This window comes from Aphelocoma coerulescens, chromosome 2, assembly GCF_041296385.1.
Source record: "Aphelocoma coerulescens isolate FSJ_1873_10779 chromosome 2, UR_Acoe_1.0, whole genome shotgun sequence".
Classification (NCBI taxonomy): Eukaryota; Metazoa; Chordata; class Aves; order Passeriformes; family Corvidae; genus Aphelocoma; species Aphelocoma coerulescens.
This window is the reverse complement of record NC_091015.1, coordinates 10498433-10520040: the sequence shown is the minus strand read 5'-3', so window position 1 is coordinate 10520040 and position 21608 is coordinate 10498433. Positions and strand designations below refer to the sequence as shown.

Below are 21608 nucleotides of genomic sequence, written 5' to 3'. Positions count from 1 at the left end.
AACAACCTCGCCTATTTCCCCCTCCATGCCACCCTTTCCCCTCTCCAGCACTGCTCATACACTTTCAGGTATATATTGGCAGCTTTCACCACTCCACACAGGGAAACCACTATAAGGATTCCTCGGCATCCTCTTGTAACTACCCAAGGGCTTCCAGCATTCCATGCCCTGTGGGAGGCCTGGGCTGCAGCTCCTCAGGAGAGCAATATCCCAGTATGATCCTCAAAATGATGCTGTGGTATGCTGCCATGAGCGAGGGGGAGTGGAGGAGCAGGCAGCTGCACACCAGGTTGCCCACACGCCGTGCGGCAGGAGCACAACCTGCCTGCACATCAGAGGCTTTGCAGAAGTGACAGGTGACATCCTGCAGGGCTGTGACTCTGAAAGGACACGGTACCAAGCACCACCACAGCTAATAGGCACTTGTAGTACCTGTAGCACCAGTAGTAGCACCTGTAATACCAGTCCTGTGTCCCAGCCGGCGGTGCTGAGCGTGGCCGCGCTCTGAGCCACTGTGAGGGCATGGTCCCTCCCTCCTGTGCTCCTCTGGGGGAACACACAAACTATCCTTCTCTCCAACCCTTCCTGCTTCCTTACCAGCAACATCCCTCCCTTTCTTTAACACACAGGAGGAACCAGAGGAGCCCAAAATGGTCCTGGGTCAGGATGACTGTGGGTTCGAGTTCCTACACGAGGAAGTGGAGGGGGGCAGATGATGAGCAGTTCCTCCTGTAGTGTGGCTTCCCGTGGTGAAGCCTCCAAGGAATAAACTATGTGTCCCAGCAAGATGAGACTAGCTGATGAGTGCAGGGTTTGGTGAGGAAATAGAGCTTTCCATCTATGCCCCCAGCCCCAAGAGCTTATTAGCCTTTACTATGATTAGTATCCCTCTAACTATAGATGCGTGAATGTACACTTGCAATGCTAGCAGCAACTGTGCAGTGCCACCATGCTCAACAAGAAGCAGGATGAGCACAGGCAGAGTGACAATGGAACAATGTCCTGGCTCTTCAGAGCTGGTGCATGACCACACAAAATACATGCACCCCAAATCTGCTCTTGGTTCCATTCTGCAGAGGATTTTACACACCTGTCTAGGTCTGGAGCAAAACCTGAGACAAAAAAAAACCACAGAAACATTACCAAACTCTGAGAGGTACAGATAAATTTGCCCAGCCCAGAAAAACCCAAATCCAGTCTTTTGTAATTTTTGGATCTGGAGATCAAGTCAGAGTTGTACTTCATGGCTTGGTCCCACCTTTAATATAAAGAAAAAAAGTATTTCAGCCCTTAAAGCAATTCTTTTTTGTCTTGCATGACTGCCTTTCTGATTTCAGGATTTCAGTGATGACTAAAGACATGGTTGTTACTGACTTGACCTCTCCCAGTGGAGGCATCTTCTTACCTACGTGTTTCTTTGGGAGGCAATTATTTTCTTCCTGCTTCTGAGGTTTGCAATTTTGGAGCTAGTGCTTTCTTTCAAGCTCCCACAACCCTCTTAGGAATCTCTCCAGGTAAAAGCAAATGTTATCTCAAAGGGGTACTGAGGCTTTTATTACATCCTGACTTCACTTCTGTAATTCCTTATTTGCTGATCTGCCTGCCATTTCCCTGAGGCATTTGCAGCTCACGTTGAACTTCACTTCACTGTTGAAACCTGGATTTCTGAGCATTTTGCTTATTTCCTGAGAGAACTTCTCAGATTTCATCCTGGCAAAGTGGCAGTTTCAGGTTGAAATTAATTTTCTGCTTGCCAACATTCAGAGGTGCTTTCCTCTTCTCATAATTTTATTTTCCTATTACTTAATTTGCAGCTTTGTCCCTTTGAGTTGCTTTTCATTTCCTTCTGTCAGTTTCACTGGTGAACCTCCAGAACACTGCCAAAGCCCCACACTCTGTGCAGGCCTCACAGTGAAGTGCCCTCACCTGCCAGTTCAAGTCACCCAAAATGGGACTTTGTAAAGGACGACTGACCAGGACTGGCTCCAGCTTCCCCTTCAATTCTTCTGACAAGTTCTTCTTGCCTTTTCCCTCCTTTTCCTTTTTGTCTGTGATGAACACCTGTACAAAAGCCAAGCATGTGGTTTACTTGCCACATGGCTGGTAAGATGGACAAATTCAGCTTCAGTTGTCTCCAAAGACAAAGATATACATAACACACCCTGGAAGATATAAATGCTAGGTCCATTGTATGTATTCTCTAGCAACAGCTGGAGACCCTAAGAAGGCTCACTTGAGAGAGTATTTGCCTAAGGATAGCTCTGTGGTTGCACACAGTTTTGCTACAAGCTAATGAGCAAAGTTTAAAAATCCCTTTAACACTGTAGGTTTCTGTGTAAGCTACATGCATCATAAGATCAAACCCTGCTTCCAATTCCACCTCCTCTGTACAGGTCCTCTCAACTGCAAAGGGAAAAGAGCATGTATTTTGGCTTCTCTAGGGGAATAGTCAGGTGCCACAAAACTTGTGTTGCTTGCCTCAGCCCTCAGCCATGCTGGCAAGGTGGATGCTTTTGGTGGTGACTCTTGGCTGGGAGATCCTCCCAGCCAGTGACCAAGGCTGTTCTGAAATGTCTTCTACTCTGCTACTATGAGTGAATGGTGATGGAAAATCAGCTGTGCCCTACTTTTTGTGCTTGCTGAGTTCACTTCAGCAGTGCTCACGGATAATTTATCTTCTGGAAGGCATTCAAAGAGTCCAGCTATGTCTGCTCTCACACGTCTCCACCTGACAAGCAGAGTGATTCCTCTGGCTTGGAGCCAGACCCACACTACCCCTGCTGAAAAACCTGGGGCACATGGGATTGCCAGTGCAACTCGGGGGGTGTCCCCAGACTGTGGCACCAGCACTGGGCATGTGTTCCAGAGTGCTGAGCATGCCACAAAACCTAGAAAGGGAGAGGGAAAGGAGCAGGAAATCCCAGGATGCCATTCCTTAAGCAGGCATACCCACACCATTCTTCAAAGAGGCCTGAAGGGTTTGCAGCCGCTGCCCAGAAATGGGGCCCAGGGTAGCCAGACCTGCCATCTGCTCCAACTTGCTAGAATGCTATATATGAGCATTTGGAAACCACAAGAGTTTGCTTCTGACTCCACAGGCATCTGCTTCCTTAGCACAGACCAAAATCAGCAGGGATTGCCTGTGCCTCCCCAGTGCAGACTCATCAGCACTTGGTTCATGCTGGGTTTGCTGTCACACCCACACCCTCCCTCAGGACTGCACCAGCATCCACCTCTGCCTGCTCTGGTTTGCCTCCACCTCCTGATAAACCTTGCCCACCTCTCTCTTGCAGAACCCCAGACATCTGATTTGGTTCCTCATGTCTAGTCCTTGTTGCCAGCACTGCTGAGTCCTGCCTTTTCCCATACTTGCTACACAAATAAAAGGGCAGCCTGTCCATGGAGACCACACAGAGCACAGACCCAAAGAACAGTGAGGACCACAGCACACCACAAACACCAACCCTGGCATGCCCTGACAGACAGGGGAGAAGCTCTGTGAGATGATCGTTCTGCACCTACGGGATTCCTTAGCTGCTTTTCCAGATTTTGCAACATTTGGTTGGTTTAGGGTAGACAGTGAAAGTCTGATTTCAAAAGCTGGCTGGATTTCACAGGAAAACACTTTCAAAATTAGCTCTTTAGAACCATGCTTTCACACTTCAATGGCTGCTGTATTGGTAGCAGCTGGAGTTAGCACCTAACTCTTGACTTGGTTTAAATAAACCAAATGCTTACTGATGAGTCTGCTTCCAGGCTTCACATGGAAGCAAAATACAATGAATGGTAAAAGGTATACACAAAAGCTTGGGGGGCTTTGCCTTGATGAAAGCAAAGAGAGATTCCATTCTTATCAATATTTTCAATTTTTAGCACTTAGGCATAACCTTTTAAAAATGTATAGGTCAGATCTTGGTCTCACTTAAAGTCAGGAACAGCTTTTCTACTGGTTTTGATGGAATTCAAGTTCAATGCATTAACACTGGTGTATCAATACCTTACAATTTGTACCAGCATTAGCATTGCTAATAATTTTACAGTGAATGTCATGATCTATAAGAGGATTTTACATTCAACTTACTAGCAGAATATAACACTTTTAAATGATACATGACACTTTCTAGCTGATAAGATCTCAAAAGTGTGAACCCTCAGTTTTTTAATGCAGAATACAAATAACAGCCCAAGGGTAATATTTTTGTATTTAACTCCTTAACCCAATTTTGGCTTATTTTGGAGCTTTAAGGCACTATTTTTCAAAGCTTGTATTTGATCTTTGTTGTCATTAATTGTAATAATTATTCCAGCACCAAGAAGTCATAATTCATTAGATCAGTCTTCTTTAGCTGATTTTTACTTTCATTTCACAGATCCCTGATATAAATAGCATTAATACCATACCAGTAGTATCTTGAATGTTAGACAGGTCTGCCATTCTCCCCAGAAAAGAGGCGGTTCAAGAAGTCCAGCAATCCTGCCCTCAGCTTCTTTTTTCCTTTTGCTGCTAGAGGCCACTTGCACAGCAGACATCTGCACTGGTTCCTACAGCACCAGGTCATCCTGGAGGGGTCTGGTCCAGGCTTGGCTATCATAGAGCAGATTACTAATCTGCCACTACCAACACTGAAAGAAGAAAGCAAACAAGAAATGCAGCCTGGCAAGGAAGCCCCTTGTGATGCTGCAGTTTTTACACCTATTTACGTACCATCTGTTGGTCAGGGCTGTGCCTGCAAGTGCAGAATACATTTAATTGGAATGGGCCTGGAAAAGCAGTGTGAAGGGACAGTAAAGCAGTGGTGAGAACACAGGCATCATGTTTTGCAGTGTGATGCACCAGACACTTGATACCTTGTTGTGTTTCTTCATTCATTCATTGCAAGTGGAATTTTTCAGATGTCTTTTCCTCCCTGCCTGCAGTGTGAACCACAGCACCGTTCCGCAGCCATCTACTGAGAGCGAGGCAGATCTCACCATGGATACCCATTTAAATAGAGAAGTCACAGGACAGTTGCTATTTGTGTGCCTGAATGGAAGTCTATTGTGCTATTTTTTTTTTTTTTCCTCCAGTGAAGCAGAACAAATCCTTCTTTTTCTTTGTTTATATGAGGTGAAAAAACATATTGGTACTGACTTTCAAATAAAAAAACTCTTAGTTGTAGTCAGTTCCTTCTCTCTTTAAGAACATCTGGGGATACAGAGACAGTCCATCTGTCCTACTCCAACACTGAGACAAAATACCTGTGATCTTAAATAGCTTTCTCATTTCCTGTCTGGTCATACCTCATGCAGCAGTCCTTTGTGGTCAAGGACTGTTTCTTTTCTCCATATGCCCATATCTAGAAACACCAACAAGTTTCAGGCACTACCCAAATACAAGATTTTGATACCATGCATGGATTTTTTTTTTTTTGAGGAATTGAGTCAAACCGCAGAAGACCTCAGACTTGTCTCAGAGGGCCATTGTCATCCTTGATGTAATAACCTCTCTCTATGCACTCTGGCTTTCTGTCTCTATTTTTAATTTGTTTTGCCACAGCGTCCTTGTCAGACACTAGGGGCTCCTTGTGCTTCTCTTGTACAAACATGTAAGCAAACAGTAGTTATTGCTGCAGTAAATTCACATACTCAGGAGGAAATTATTCCTGGAGAAAAAAAAGAAAAGTAAAATTAAGGCAAAGAAAGGAAAAAAAAGGATGTGTAATGCATTTTCAGTAACATCTGAGACATGTTCCCTGTACAGCCTTGTGCACAAGCCAGTGCTCGATGCCAGGCCAGTGGTTGTCCACATGAGCTCCCTGTGCCCAGCCCACCGGGTGCTCTGGCAGTGCTACATGCCCACGGTGTGGGCCAGCTTGGAGCCCACGCCATGTGTGGGGGCTCTGCTCAGCTCTGTGGAGCCGCCACGCTCGCTCAGAGCACGGCTGAAGCTCACATTCTGACGTGCAACTCCAGCTCCAGTTCAAGACCCCTGATTTTTAAAAGGAGGTTGAAGAACTTCCACAATGTTAGCATCAATCATTTTTTTAATGTATTATCTTAAAGGACACTACGCAAAGTCTTGTCTTGGGGCACCTCTTAAAGGACAGTAATATTCCCCTTGCAGGTTAGGAGACCTGGGAGGTGTCCTAACTGGATGTCCAGGCTTCTGTTACAGTCAGTGGAGTCCAGAGACCTGCCCACTTCACCCCAAAGCTGACCTCTTAGCACACCAACTAGCTGGCTAAACTTAGATGTCTAGTGCCAGCTTTGCCTCTGGTATCCAAGACATTTACACAGAATTGCCAAATATTAAACATGACCTTTCTCCCTCCCAAGTGGCAGCTGGAAGTTGGGGCCTATTACACGACATCTCAAATGGCTCTAGACAAACAAATATGGATAGCTGAAGCAGTCAGCAGGATAGCTCTTGAGGTTTCCTGCCTATGATGGGAGCTTGGATCTATCTCATATAGAGGCATTTCATCCTTCCTGAATGTCACAAAAGAAGACAACTGTCAATTTTTTTCCTTCCCAAAGGATGGGAAGCTTGGCTCCAAGTTCCAAACCAGCTCCTCCCCAGAGCATTTTTCCTCCCAGAGGGCATCATGGGGCTCACCCAGCTCTTCATGACTTTCCATATCTCCAAGCAGTATCCAGCCTGCCTTCAGCCAATGCACTGACATGGTTTTGTGGACTGCTTGAATTCCAGTATAATGTAAGCTGCTGAAAAGGAACGGTGTTTACCCAGGACTCTGCACCTCTCTGACTTTCTCATTACTTACATAGTGTTTATACTGCTCAGTGGTGCCAATCAGGGTAAGGATTTATTGCTGCAGGCTGTTTACTGCTCCATATCTGAATATAGCTGCTGCCCTGAAGAACTCACAATTTAATTATAAAACAAGATGCTGGGAATTCAAAACAAGAGAGAAAATTGATTAGCAGAAGAGGTAGAGTCACAAAGTCAGGAGAAGCAAAATATTTTTTATTCTACTCTATTTTTTACAATTACATGCTTTTCAATTTAAAAAAAACCCCAACAAACAACTAACCAAACCATGCATGCTTCATTTTTCTTTTCCCCCCTTCCTGATTCTCATTGCAATTTGTATTTCTCAGTAGAAAGATTGCACTTTACATAATTTGATGTTTCCCTTTAATCCTATTTAAGATTCTCTTTCATGTTTATAACTTCCATCTACTTATGTACCATTGGTTCAGGTGTCTCTCCCAAGCTCGGTGCTGGATTATCAGCAGGAATACACAAGGCCTTTCTTTCCCTGGTGGTCTCTGAAACAAAGCAGGTCACATTTGTCCATTTTGCCTCCATTCCTCTTGGTTGATTTGCCTAGCTGTGATCCAGCCTCCAGGCTGGACCATGTGCCAACATGTAGGTTTCCCACTGGTTTCTCAGCAGGACCTCCTCTGGATTTCCTGGAACCATCAGTCCTGCTGTGAGTCTTGGGACATCACCCACCATTATCCTATCCATATCACCCCAGTGAATTCCAGCTCACCTCTATCTGCCATCCAGCTCACTTCACAGAATCCATGGACACACTTTCTCAGATACAAGATCACTTCTACCATTCATTTAAAAAGATAATTTGTGTTATCTCTGCAGGATACCTGCCACTTACAGCTCAATTTGATAAAAAGCAGAAACACATGCCTGCAAGTATTACCCATACTGTAGCAGGCACCAAAACATGCTGCTGCTGTGCCAAATGCAGGAGAAGAGGCACTAGAAGTGCAAAAGCATCACAGGCAGCATTAAACTTCTTTAAAAAATCATTGTGTACTGAAAATCAGGCTTTAGACATAAAGTACACACATCTGCACTGTTATCTCCTATTCAGATTCCACAGCTGTACTCAGAGCTCTCCTCTCTCCACACACAGAAGAGGCACAGGAGGTTGGAGGGAAACACTCTTCTGTGCCAGAAAGTGGCTGTTAAGAAAACATCTCCTGGATGCATAGGTCACACAGCATTTGTCTCATCTGGGCTCATCTTCGTGTCCCAGGCATTGGCCTGCCCCAGGCAGCCTGGCTGTGATGCAGAGAACTTCCTGATGTGTTTGTCCAGTGAACACTGAGCCACCCACACATGTCACAGAAGCCACCAGACACTCTCCCAGCCCCGGCTCAGAACTGACCCCACCGGACTGAGGAGAGAAAAACAGCATAAACATGTATTTTTCACTACTGGGTAGTTCATGGGGATTTTATCCATCTATAGTAATAACCCAGATGGATGAATATTAAGTTTGTGCCCAAAGCCTGTGTTAGCTGACCATGCCAGTAACAACAGCCATGGTTGCCTGCCACCAGGAGAAAGCTCTGTTATTTCCCTGACACTGAATTTTCCATGTTGCACTTAGCTTAGTAAGTAGTCAGCTGGAGCTTGCTATTCAGGCTTTCTGTAGTACAAACTGCTTTTTCTTTTCCCTTTAAAACAGCTTTCTATTTTCTCTCTGACACCCAAGGGGAAGTTAGAACTGAGATTGCACAAAAACTCTGCATAAATGATACAGTTTTTATGTGTACCTTGAGGTGCACAGGGATTTCCCCATACTTAGGTAAGTATGCTCAATTTAGATGTCTAACATATGTGTCAGTAGGTCACAATGAGACATCTCTGGTCTCCATTCATGTGGGTTTCCTCCACTCCCTTTACAGGTCATTCCACTCCCAAAATCTGGCTCACATGATCCACTCAGGGGTGGCTACAGCTCTCAATCTGGTACATTCAGCTGTGCTTTCATCTCGTCCTCATTTTATGGGCAGCAACAACTGTTAGGGCAGCCTGGGCACTCTGGAGCTTCAGCTCCAGACTTAATCCATCTCCACCAAGTAATTGCTTGACTTTGCTCAAGCTGTGGATGACTTAAAAACCTGCATTTCTCTTTCTGGGTGATTCCATTAATTGGGCAGGAGCTACAAGTACTAATCAAACAGCAAACACTCCTTTCTGCCTGCTTGGAGCCACGTATACAGACTTAGCAGGGAGAAGTAAGGCATGGACTGAAGATAAGACCCATCAGTATGATGGAAAAAACACACAACATCCTAAGAAGGGGAAAACTTCACTGGAAAGATAGCAAGTTTTCAAGTAAACCAGCTGCCTTAAATTAAGTGTTACCATCATAATTTGGAAGAAGAAAGAGTTGGTGCTGATGTTAGCATTGCAGCTGAGTCAAGGAAGCACTGCGAAGACAGGAGGAATAAACTCTAACACCCTGCCTCCTCAGAGATAGTTGCTTCAGCCACTCTCTTTGAGTCTTGAAGCAACCAACAGCCTCCACAGAAGCTCTGTGGTAGATGAGGAAACAGATCAATCAGAAATTTTCATGAGAGCAACTGTAGTTTATACAGGAAAATGCTTCCCCTGAAAAACATCCTGAGGATCAAGGCCCTCTGGTATGAGATGCCAAGATCACTACTTGAAGCACGGAATGAGAAGAAAGCATTGTGATGTCTCAAATAAGATCTAATTGTGTTATCTTTCCAAGTATTAAAAAATGACAGGTGTGAAAACTGTCCCTCTTACTGGAATTGTTCTGCTGGCTGAAAACCAGAAATGAATGCTCATGTCATGGAAAAGGGTTCTGCCAGAGGGAGGAGGATTCACAGGGCTGCATCTTGACAATTTCTAGGGTTCAGCAAGCCTCCAAAGACTAGTTGTCCTCTCTGACAGAGGGGAAGAGGTGCAAAGAACAATCTGACATGACTTTACAGAATATCAGCACCTGATGGTCTTTTCTTGTGGAGATCTTAGTTTGTTCTCTGAGGGCCTGCCTGCTTTTGCAGAGCACAAGGGATACATCAAAAAACCCGATGAGGGTGGGTATATGTTACACTCTATCTGTAAATTATGGGCATAAAATAACTGGAGACAGGACAGCAGAGTTCCTTTAAGACAGATAAACCCCCAGTTGCTAAGATGTCTGGCGATTCCCAAGTATTTACAAGCACAGCTTGCCAAGAGCAAGACTCAAACCCACTCTGTCCCTCCGCCACAGGTGACAAGGGTAGGGGGTCTTCTTAAAGCAGCTCAGAGACAACCAGCTCTTCTCTGTCCCTTTTTTGCTACTTTCCTTAGAGTTACAGGGAACTTGGTGTCAGTTTATCAGTTTAGCAGACAGAGGCTAGTGGGCATCTCTGAAATGCCCTAAAAAAATCTATCTTGAAATATACGTGCAAGTATAGGTAAAATTCACCATAAAATCATTTAATTATTTTTAAATATTCAATAATTATCTGAGATTTTCAGGACTGGATGTTATCAATTCCCAGTGACTACTGATTTTCATGTGATGTTTATTTGTAATGCATAAGCTGTCACTGTTTTTTCATTTATATAGCAGAGTAGTGCAGATTTACAAAAGAATTAGCTTTTAAACATTGCAGCATGGGAAGAATGACACCCTTTTTTTGACCTACCTAATAATCACCTTGAGCTCTGCAGTTTCAGGAGCAGTAAGCTCATAATTCAAAAGGATATGTGAAAAGAAAAAAACCAAGAAGTCGTTCTGTCCTCACTGATGAATACAACAACCAGGGTTTTCCTGCCACCTTTGCCACTATCCTCCCTAATCACACCTTCTAGCAAAAGTACTTTTTGCCTCACGGAGAAAGATGTAACCTCCTAACCCAGCCATGAGGTGTAAAACCCTCAGAAAGATCCCTTTTGTTGGGTATGTTTCATTATAAGCAGTAGGTTGGCTCGGTTCTCGAAGCTGTGTAAAAAAACCACCAAGGCCAGGAACAATCATCTTGGGGGACATGGAAATGAAGTGTCAGGCACTGTACATCCAGTACTTGGCAAAAGGATACCTGGTCTCCCTGCTTGGACGGAGCAGTTTCGGTGCATCTGAAGAAGTGTTGCACTGCTGCTGGAGACAATTTGCAATTCCACTCTTCTTGGCATGGCCTGGGAAGTCCTTTCCCAGCCACACCAGCTGCTGGTGGTCTCAAAGGACTAGAGAGCACCTGGGAATCTCTAGCACTGGAAGGATTTTTGGATAGACTCCTTTTTATCCTGAGCCACAGTGACCGTAAAAAGCAACAAGTGTTAAATTACTGCAGCCAACTATGCCCTTAGGAAATCCTGGTGAAAAGGACTATCCAGCATTTTGACATAAAAACATCTCTCAGACCTTACAACTAGACCACAGTGGTTCAAAGTATTTTTTAAACAAATAACAGTCACTGTTTTATGGCATTTGAAACACTAAAGTGTGTCTGAATTTCATCTATTTACCAGTCCCTATCAAGTTCTTTATTATAAATTTGAAACTTTGGTCACCTCCCTGTACATAACCTGCCTTGTATCCAATACACAGATGAAACAGCAGCCTGCAGCAGCTTTCTTTCGTGGTGTCAGGACAAATTTACGCCCTTAGCATCCCACTGTTGTACATATTTTATAGTGAAACAGAGGAAGGACAACCCTGAAGCTTCCCAGTTGAAGCAACATCACTTGGACCATACAGGCTACACAAGAAATCTGGAGAGCATTTCTGTGTCACAGAGAGATATTTGATGCAGAGTTAAAGCAGAAGACCACATTTCTCCAAGTAAATTAAAAATTTAGGAGAGTTCTGTGATTTATGTTGTGTTCTATGTTAATGCTATTATATTTAGTGATACGACTGATACTAGATTTAAGGGAAGTATTGCTTTAGAAACAATTCTTTGTAAGCAATGTTTCACTTGGCCTGAATATTAACTTCAAAAAAGAGACACTTCTTGAATTCTATGTTTGGTCTTTTTGAACGTAATATTCTGCTATGATGGGAGAGTCATATTAAACAGTCTATCTGATGCCAAATTAACTAATGGCCAAACAAAATGTTAATTCTGATGCCAAATTAACTAATGGCCAAACAAAATGTTAATTCCAGGCAAGGAGTACATTTTTGCTGAAAACTGGAAAAAAAGTTGCCACAAATATGTTTCTACAAGAAGGTATATGCTTATTTTTCAAGTCTTGAGTATTTAAGTTACTACCTTTCAACATTTTATCCCAGTTCACTATTATGCCTTACGCAATATATTTCTCCTATAACTAGAAACATTTGATATTCATAACTTTGCAATTCATTCATTGGGGGAATGACATTTTCATGTAATTTTCCTCATAGATGTCCAACATAATTGAGAATGAGAGAATTAAAATTGCATCCAAACACACACACAGAAAATACAGAAACAGAAAATATTAAAATCTATGAGGACAAGAACAAGAAATACAATTAAGGATGCTCAGATTTGAAATTGGAAGTTTGGGGAATAAAAACATATGTATATATGATCCCCACAGAATCTTAGTGTAGTGCTTAAGAGGACAGAAACACAAAGTTATAATAATTTTTCAGAGCATACACAACTTCTGCACAGGGCCTGCTACAACACAGCGTTCAAACATCTTCATGCCTTAGTTTGCCACCTGTTGATAGGGGATAAATACACTCATATTTCACACAGGAGCTATAATGATATTTTAAGACTGTTGTGAAGTGTTCAGAAACAGTAGTGACAGAATGATGAAAATAGGTAGAAAGGCAGAAAACTGCTAACATCCTTACTGATAAGAAAATCTCAGTAGATTGCAGACCTCTTAAAATTTTTTTTACTCAGCCAGAAAATGGATAAATTAAATTTTTCATTAAGGTTTAATTAGCTTTTAAAAATGGGTTCAAGCTAAAGAAATAAATATGTCACAGATTAACAATAACTAAATCAAAGACAGAATATTGCTCAAACTCAGAATATGCAAGATCTGGTTTCAAGCCCTGACTCTGCTACAGACCTGCTACCTATAGATGGAGTAAAGCCTGTGCACAAGCCAGTTTTATAGTAGTGCAAAGTCCAAGAAACAGAATGGCAATTTTCAGATTTGTGATTATGCTCAATTAACAGTAATTATTACTGTTAAACTTAAACCACCTCCTGAAAGTTTGCGATCAGCTGCTGTTAACAACAGTTTTAATATTTATGGAACCATCTACAGCTTAGACTTCTTTTACAGGGTGTTCATGAAACCCTAGGTTTAACGACGGCTGGCACCCACACTACAGCCTTATTTTAAAATGGTTTCTATGCCTTAAAGAAATCAGACTCACCCACTGCAGGGACAAGGCCAGAGGGAAAATCTGCTGAGTGTGGGGTTGTTTGAACTGGTTCTACAGCAGCACTTTAGAAGGCTTGATATCAAACACAGCAGCTGATCCGAGGAAGACACAAAGTGCTCGTGTTCGTGTTGTCAATCACGCGTGGGCACTCAGCGCTGCTGTCTGGGCATCACAATTCCATTGCAGTCCAGCTGGATCTTAGCACTGGATATAATTAAGAAATTGTCTCATGATAGCCTTGCCACAGTGTTAAAAATGATTGTTCAACTAGAAAAGAAATAGATCCAAAATATCACCTGCTTTTATCAAGACTGAATACTCTATTACACATCTGCCCTTACTTGAGAAAGTGAAGAGTATGCCATTAGACATCAAACAAGAAGAAAAGTCATACTGGAACATATGTCTGTCCACCTCATCTAAACCTGGATCATTCCTTCAGTTAGAGATGCATGGGGTAACAGGGATCATAAATCTTTGTGATCAATAATGGACTTTCATCAGTTTACTTGATAACTAATTTTCACTTAGCTACAAAGGAAGCCTGAACATTTCACTGAACTACAGGATACCACATGGAGCTGAAACTTAGATATGCCTATCTTGTATAATCTTTTGGCAGTCTCCCCTCCCCATGGAAGAATTACTCAGTTTCTCCTCATCTCCTCCACTTTGACTTGTCTACTTGGAACAAGGACTGTCTTCGACACTGACACTCAAATATTTACTTGTGACTTATGAAAGATACTGATGTAGAAATAATATATATTTAATATGCTACTCATGAAATCTATACAGTAGAGACTGGTTACAGGATACTATTAAAGTTTTATGACAGGAATAGCCCATTGTGTACAATCATTTAGAATCTTAGGTTTCAAAATACCTCTCTTCTTGCAAAGCTGGATAATAGCTTCAGGAATTGTAAAATATTACTTGGCTCATAAGGTCTCACAAAATTGCAGAGTACTAAGTGGTTTGTGACTTTTGCCAAGTGTTCCAGGTCAGCAATTCTTAAATACTAATGATTCATGAAGCCTTATCCCTTAGATCTGAAGGGTAAAAGATTTTATTAGAGTGTGTTTCAAAGGAGTAAAAAGAAATAAACATAAAACAACAACAAAAAGCCAAACACAAACAAAAAAAAAAAAAAAAAGAAAAAAAAAAAGGAAAAAAAAGAGGTAGCCCAAACCAGGAAAAATTTTCCTTACAAAGCAAAAATTTAGTTCTGTGTTAGTGAAAGTTTTTATCATACCACCCAAGTGCTTCACAAATTTCAATGAATTAATCCTCTATGCTCTTGTGAGGAAGGAAATATTATCCTTTTTACTGTATTGAGAGGAAATCATAAAGACTGTAAATCCCAAGTATTTCAGTACATCCAGTGATTTTTGAGGGCTTGATTTTCTGATTGCTCAATTCTAGGTTTAGCTTCCAGGAATACTGCATTATTTACAGTTTTTCTTTTTATGGAGTCATCTTCTTAAGTATACCAAATACCTTTTTTTCACCTGAACTATGAATCCTAATTAAAAATCCTACAGAATGAAAGATCCATCAAGGTTGGAAGAGACCCTCAAGATCACCTAATCCAGCCATCAACCCAGTACCTCCATAAGCATCCCTAAACCATACACCCAAGTGCCACATCCAAGCACCTCTTAAACACTTCCAAAGACTCCACTGCCTCTCTGGGCAGCTCATTCCAATGCCTGACCACTCTTGCAGTCAACAGGTTTTTTTCTGGTATATAAGCTGAACTTCTGGCACAACTAAAGGCCATTCCCTCTCACCCTTTCACTTCAGTTTTGACAGAAGAGACTGATCCCGACCTGGCTGCAACCTCTTGTCAGCGAGTTTTAGACAGCAATGAGGTTCCCCCTGAGCCTCCTTTTTTCTCCAGACTAAAATGTAATTTTAACAATATATCACTAACATACTGAGAAGAAACTAACATACTCCTTTCTTTCTATATCTGATTGACCACAGATCAAGGAAAAAAACAATTAGTCTAATCTTGCTCGATTTTTCTGGATTAACGGTCTGATTATTCATGGCCATTGTTCCTTCAGAGATGCATTCTCGCTCCTCACTGCTGAGTTTGAGATGTAGAAGAAACAGGAGTAGTTTCTATTACCCCACAACATCCACTGTTGATTTGTAATATTTCACTCCTATCTCGGCACACACTCCTCAGCTACCAGGGTACCAAGGAAAAACTCAAACCTCTTTGATCTCAGCAGTGTGCCATTAAAAAATGGAAGCATTTTTAGAGATTAAGTTCCACATCTTCCACACTGAAAATTAGAAGGGGCCCAGGCAAGTAGAAAACACATATTACTTCCAAGAAAAAGTGTTTCACCAAGTGTTGCCTGGGAATAGAGCCTGGGGAGACATGAAGACTGCATGCCTAATGGGGTAAGGAATTTTGAGGCCCCTCTAGAACAAGGATATATATAATGGGGCTTATGTTGCTTGAGAGTTTAAAATCGGACCTTTATTTTTTTCTTTTCTTCACAAGAACTGCAGTCTGTTGAAAAATGGTCTGGCATTAAAGAGCAAAATTATATTGAGCTCCATTATAAAAAAAAAATTTAAAAAGCATCAGGAATAGCAATTGTTTCACTGTTTTAGACTTTCACGCAATCATTTATACAGCAGCTGCATGGTGACCACCTAATGGATCAGTGACACTCCCTGCACTGCTTGGGGTCCTGTCTGTCCTTCTCAACACCCCTGCTCAGAGCTGGTTTATTCCTTTTCCTGAGCAAGCTCTATCCTACCCATCTTCCTCTGCTCAGTTTTTTTTCCTCATGACAATTCTGCAAAAGTGAAACAACTTACTAAGGAAAACATCCCCTCGTTTGCCCAAGAGTGAGTGCTGAGTTGCACTTCCCTCCATGAACAGCAAAGCTGTGTCCAGCAGGGTCAGAGCTCATTCCAGGCACTGGGATGTTCTTTATTGCCCCTACTAGCAAGGGATTTTTAACAATACAGCAACACAACGATACAAGAACATTAAAACTGTTGCAAAAACACTCCAAAGGGTGCTTGGGTGTCCTTAAAATAGGTCTTCTAAGTTAATTGCTGTATTGTCTCTATGGGAATTTCTAGCAGATACCCGGAAGGCAACCATATGACTCCTGTCAGTAAGGATTAAAAACTGCATTATCCTATCTGGATTAACTTCTGAGATGCAGATAGGCAGCAATGCATGGTACTGATAATTATTGACAACTGGCTGTATCGCGATGTAGTTTTGCCACACCTGAAGTAGAAGACAAGCTGAGGACTGGGAGCAGTCCTGGAAGACGATCCTTTCTAGACTCGTGTTTCTTTCCTAAATCCTGAGAGGAAACCATAGGTTTTCCTTTTGCCTAATTAGCTGTAGTTAAAAAATAGATTATGATCTGTACTAAATAACTAGAACTGTTTGACAAGACTTGTTTGCTCTTTGGTCAAACAAAAGAACTCTTGAATCTTGTGGGGCTCACTGAAGTTTTATATAACTGAAGATTTATTCCCCAGCTCAGAAAGAGCAAGAGGCAGGGAGCTTGAGGCTGAGAAGTCAGGAGAGTCCTACAGAGACTTTACCCCTGGCAAAAGTCCCTCATGTTCCATCCAGAATGTCCTGTGCTTGCACGTGTGCCTGTCTCTGTCTGCACTGCCTTTTCCTTCCCATGCATGGTGTTCAATCCAGCCTGACATTCTTCAGCCTAGGACGAAGCAACTTAAAACAAAATGCATTTTTACTTTCCAGCAGTTTCTTTGCTTGTCAAGCCTTGGCAGTGGCAGAGAGGAACCTTTCTGTGGGGACTGGAACTCGCTGTTGGAGGGAAGCACTGTGTGGATCCTGCTTAACATTTCTGCTGCAGACCTTGTCTTCCCAGGATTGTTCCTCAGCCCTTTGCGTCCTCTGCCTCCTCTTCCTCCATGCAACAAATAGTGTGAGGCTGGTGAGGCACTGGAACAGGCTCCCAGAGAAGCTGTGGATGCTCCATCTGTCTGTTAAAGGCCAGGCTGAACGGGGCTTGGAGCAACCTCGAGTAGCAGAAGGTGTCCCTGCCCATGGCAGCGGGGCTGGAGCTCGATGATCTTTAAGGTGCCTTCCAACCCAAACCATCCTGTGATTCTATGAGACATTATTCAGGCTTTCATAGCCCACATGAAACACAAGGCTCTTTCATTAAATACTTTTCTCCTAAAATCCTATTTATCGCTTCCTTTTGAGCCACAGCTGCTGAGTCTTGCTCCACAGGAGCTGCTACACCAGGAGCTGGGACACTCTGCGGTAAGGTCTGTAATTCTGGGCAGGCGCCTGGCACCTGGGCCCTCCCGTTGCTGCCATGGCAGCGTTCCAGAAGGCGACAATATGCCCTGTGTCAGCACACAGACCTGGACGTGCACCCACACCCGCAGTCCTCGCTGAGGCCCGCCGGACTCGGGCACTGCCCCAGGCCCCACTTCGTTCCTCCGGACTGAAACGCTGCCCGGGGCCGGCTGGACACTGCCCCTGGACACACGCGGAGAAGCCGGGACAGGAGGCACCGCTCCTGCGACATCAAACGTTACCTGACCTTCCCTTCCTTTTCCTTCCCCCTCCCCTTTCCTTCCTCTTCCCTTCCCCCTTCTCTTGCCTTTCCCGTCCCCTTTCCCGCCACTTCCCGGCGGGACGACGGCGAGTGCGAAGGGACAAAACGCCTCCGGGACAGGGAGATGGGGCGGGTGGTGCCGACCCCGCCCCCGCGCGCCCCTTCGTAGCGGGTGACGTCAGGCGCCTCACGCGCCGCTCCGCGCGTCACACGCCGCGCGCGCGCCGGGGCCCCCTCCCCCCTTCCCCGCTCCGCCAATCGGCGCGCGGCGGCGCCCGGCCGCCAATCCCTTCCGCCAGCGGGGGCGGGACTTCCGCCGGGAGCCGGAAGCGGGTCTCTCATGCGAGCGGGTGGTTGAGTCTCGGCTCGGAGACGTTTCGGGCCCGGAGCCGCCGCCGCCCCCCCGCGCCCCCCCCCGCCCCGCCCGCCCCCGGCGCTGCCGCCGCCCGCGCCCCCTCGGCCCCGCCCCGCGCTCCGCTCTCCTCCTCACGGCATCCGGCGGCGAGGCCCCGGCGGCGGCGGCGGCGCGGCGAGAGGCCCCGGCGCCCGCGGGAACTCGACAGGAGTGAAAGGCCCCGCGCCGGCGGAGCTCCCCCCCCCCCTCCCCCGTGCCCGCCCGTGTCCCCCGTGCCGAGCCCCGGCCCGAGGGCGGCGGCGGCTGTTGGTGACAGGTGAGTGCGAGGGGCCGCCCGGCCCGCGCCCTCCGGGCGGCGGCGCCCGCTGGGGCCGTTCCGCACCCGCATCTCCCGGTGCGGGGGTATGGCGGGGCCGGAGGGGGAGCGACACCCCCCGCTCCGCCGCCCCCTCGCACCGGGGAGGCGGCCGGAGCCGCCATCTTCCCACCCGAGGCGGTTCCCGGGGGAGAGACGGGAGGGAGGAGGAGGATCCCGGCTCGGGGCCGCGGTGGTGGCGGGGGTAGGGCGGGCGAGCCGCCGGGGCCGCTCCCGCACTGCGGCCTCGCCGCCCCGGGCACAGCGGGTGAGCTTTGCCCCCGCGCCGACGGGGCCTTGCGGGAGAGCCGCGTGTGCCGTGGGGCGAGCGGGAAGGGGCGAGCGCCGGGAGGACCTGTCTGGAGCCATCCCGGCTACCGGGCCGGGGCGGATGGGCGGCTGGGACCGTCCGGAGCAGCAGGCGGTGCTAGCCCCTGGCCCATCGCTCCGGGCACATCGCTGACTTTCCACGCGAGCCGTGTCCTGAGCAGGTGAATTGCCGGAGGGCCGGGGGTGCGCCCAGGCTGCACAGCAGAACCTGCGGGAGCAGACGGCACACGGGCGCTGTGTTGCCCCCAGAATTTAGTTGTTCTTGGGCCTTTGGTAGCTGCTTCAGCGAAGTTGTTTTCACTCTCAGTTTCAGTTTGCCCAGGTGCTCAAAATTACTACGTAGCTTTGTCCACAGTTTAAACAGATGTGCACTTGCCAAACAGTGTTTGTTGTACGAGATTCCTGTGTGGCAGATAAATATAATTATTTTTATTCTGCAGGTAAGCGAATTGAGGCAAAGTGGTTAAGACTTGCCTGTGGCCACAGAGAGAGAGAGCTGGTTTCAAAACCACTGTTTAAACTTGAGTCACGGTTGGGGTAAAACCATGGGAATTCTGGTTTCCGATTCTGCGTCTTGTCTCTGGCCTAGTTTTGTTTGCCTCTGAATCCTTAGTAAAATTGGAGAAGGAATCCCTCTTAAGTACTGCCTCAAGGATTGCTATTGTAAGGTCTGTCTTGTGGTTTAAATTTCATGTCAAACTTATCTGATTTTTACACATTGGATAAATTCTCAAAGGTCAAAGCATGTTGTATTTTTTTTTCAACTTGCTGGGATTTCACAACTCTTGGGTTTTGATTCTGGTCTGGTAACATTTTATCAGTTGAACTTTCACTTCTCTCTGCTGACTTGTAAGCATTTCTTCTAGTCAATTCTCAAGATATGAAGTTAATCAGCTTAATTGCTCTAGTTATTAGAACAACATTGATATTTTTATATTTTTAAATTTTTTTGTGGGAGGTGAAAAGGAGGTGAAAACTAGGTTGAGGCCTGATAATGCGTATACAAAAACCAGTATATATTTTATATATAATGTCTACAGAAATTTTTCCTCTTCTAGATTTGCTGTCATTTATGTGTGTATGCTCTTTATGTAGAAGCCACAATTACTCATACATTTAATTGGTCTTACACTTTGGGGAAAAAAATCCCTTTATTTGAACGAAGGTAAAAGTTTTGCTTAAATGAATTAATTGAAAACATTTGATCTCTTGGATGTTCCTTAATAAACAATTGTATATAATCGGGTCCTTAAGCACACACAATGTTCTGGGTTAGATTGAATTGTTTACTTTGTGTTTTTTTTCTGGGGGTTTTTTACCCATTGACACATAAACACCATAAGGGAATAAAGGTGTCAGTGCAAGTGTGTGCTGCCTTAGTTGCTTTTTGTGGCTGGCTTTAGTGCCAATATGCACATAGAAAGGTATGAATGACTGATACATATTTATTATATATATTGCACAGATATGGGGCTGTATCTTAAATCTGCTTCATTACAGAGCAAAACAGAAGATCTGGAACTGGGGGCAGTTGTGGGGGTTTGGGGATTTTGTTTGGGGGTTTTTGTTTCATTGAGACATACAGAAACCATGTAGGCAGTTTCTGGTGATGATGTTTTATTTCTGTTAAAGTTAAATACTTGGTTTGTTTACTGAAATGCAAAGTCAATACAGTCAGGTTTGTCTAATCTACATGGTCTGTGCTGATCTGTTGCTGCGTCCCTTATTAAGTCTCTCATCTCACAGTGGCTTTGGCTTTAAATCAGTTGAGAGCTTAATTGGCATGGTAATATAAACTCTTTGTTAAATATTTATTACGTTACCTCACAAAATGCACATGCTAGACACTGAAAAGGCATGCTTCTGACCATAGTGCTTGACAAATCTAAAGTGACAGCTTAAAGGTAGCAAAAAAGGAGTTATAAAAAACAAAGTAATTAGGTGTAGATATGTTCCATCAGTTTGATTTTTTTAAAACTAGGTGGCTTTTAGGACTGTCGGTGCTATTAATGTTTAATTCCATGGTGTCTGTATATATTCATCAGGCATTCACATTCTCGTAAATTAACAGGTAAGGCACACAAATAAGATGTAAAGCACTTGACTTACCTTTTCTTGTGCCTGTGTTGGAAGGAGCAGGTTTTGCAAAGGCCACAGCCTTATCAATCTTGAAGGGCACTCTTGCCTTGGAGGTGCAAAGGTGGCTGTGGAGGTAGCTTACAAATGCAGTGTCAGGAGGGCTATCGCTGGCAGAAAGCAAAGAAATGGATTCTGGAGTCTGGAGAATATTAAGCTTCGGGAGCGTGATTTGTGTGCCTGTGCATGTGTGCACACATGTGAGAAACTGTTACATGATGTACTACCTCGTGAAAAGTGTGGTTTACAAAGTGCTCTGTTGCTCTATGCATTTACTAGCAAAATGACATTTTTAGACAACAGGCTTGTCTAAGTCTTGGACATAACTGTAGAAAATCTTCTCAGGCTGCGATTTTTTCCTGTATATAATCAGTGATACTCAGCTAACAGGAGAATTAGAAGTCTCGTGCATTTGCATTCAGAATGAGCACACAGGTATGAGTTGGAAAGACAGGATGTTACAAAACAGGACGTTGTAAGGAAGAAAATTAACCCTCTCCCTGCAGTTTTGAAAGAGGCAGTGATGTGTGGAGAGCTGTGTAGAAGAGTAAAAGCTACTCCTGTAGTAAAGGCCCTGGAAAGGTGTTTGAGCAATGTTCTGAAAGCAAGGCATGTGCATGCTGAAATTAATACTCTCATTTTAGTGCATATACAAGATCTAGATGGGTGGATCTAGACAGTATTTCTTCACCACAGAAGCCAGTAATTGAATTATGGAGGGGAAA

General features: G+C 44.5%; 1 protein-coding gene and 1 long non-coding RNA gene across 6 annotated transcripts in view; one reads left to right on the top strand and one right to left on the bottom strand.

Annotated features, from left to right (window-relative positions):
- Positions 1-1261: 1261 nt before the first annotated feature.
- On the bottom strand, positions 1262-17701 carry LOC138106227 (uncharacterized). 4 transcript variants are annotated; one of them, XR_011148940.1, is made up of 6 exons: positions 17511-17701; positions 13107-13319; positions 7190-7269; positions 6762-6887; positions 4402-5642; positions 1262-2061 (listed from the first exon to the last, which is right to left on the bottom strand). It is a non-coding gene; the product is annotated as an uncharacterized lncRNA (long non-coding RNA). The 4 variants fall into 4 exon arrangements; XR_011148942.1 differs by lacking the exon at positions 7190-7269; XR_011148941.1 differs by lacking the exons at positions 13107-13319; positions 17511-17701 and having other exon boundaries at positions 4402-4623; positions 4706-5642; positions 7190-9739.
- Positions 17702-18155: 454 nt separating this feature from the next.
- The window catches only part of LARP4B (La ribonucleoprotein 4B), a 57187-nt gene continuing 53734 nt past the window's right edge, over positions 18156-21608 (top strand). The window contains exon 1 of one of the 2 annotated variants that reach the window (XM_069006447.1): positions 18156-18378. The gene's annotated coding sequence lies outside the window, so the exon portion shown is untranslated. Of the gene's footprint in view, positions 18379-18801; positions 18909-21608 lie in introns of those variants that run through there. The other variant, XM_069006448.1, reaches the window with a different exon arrangement.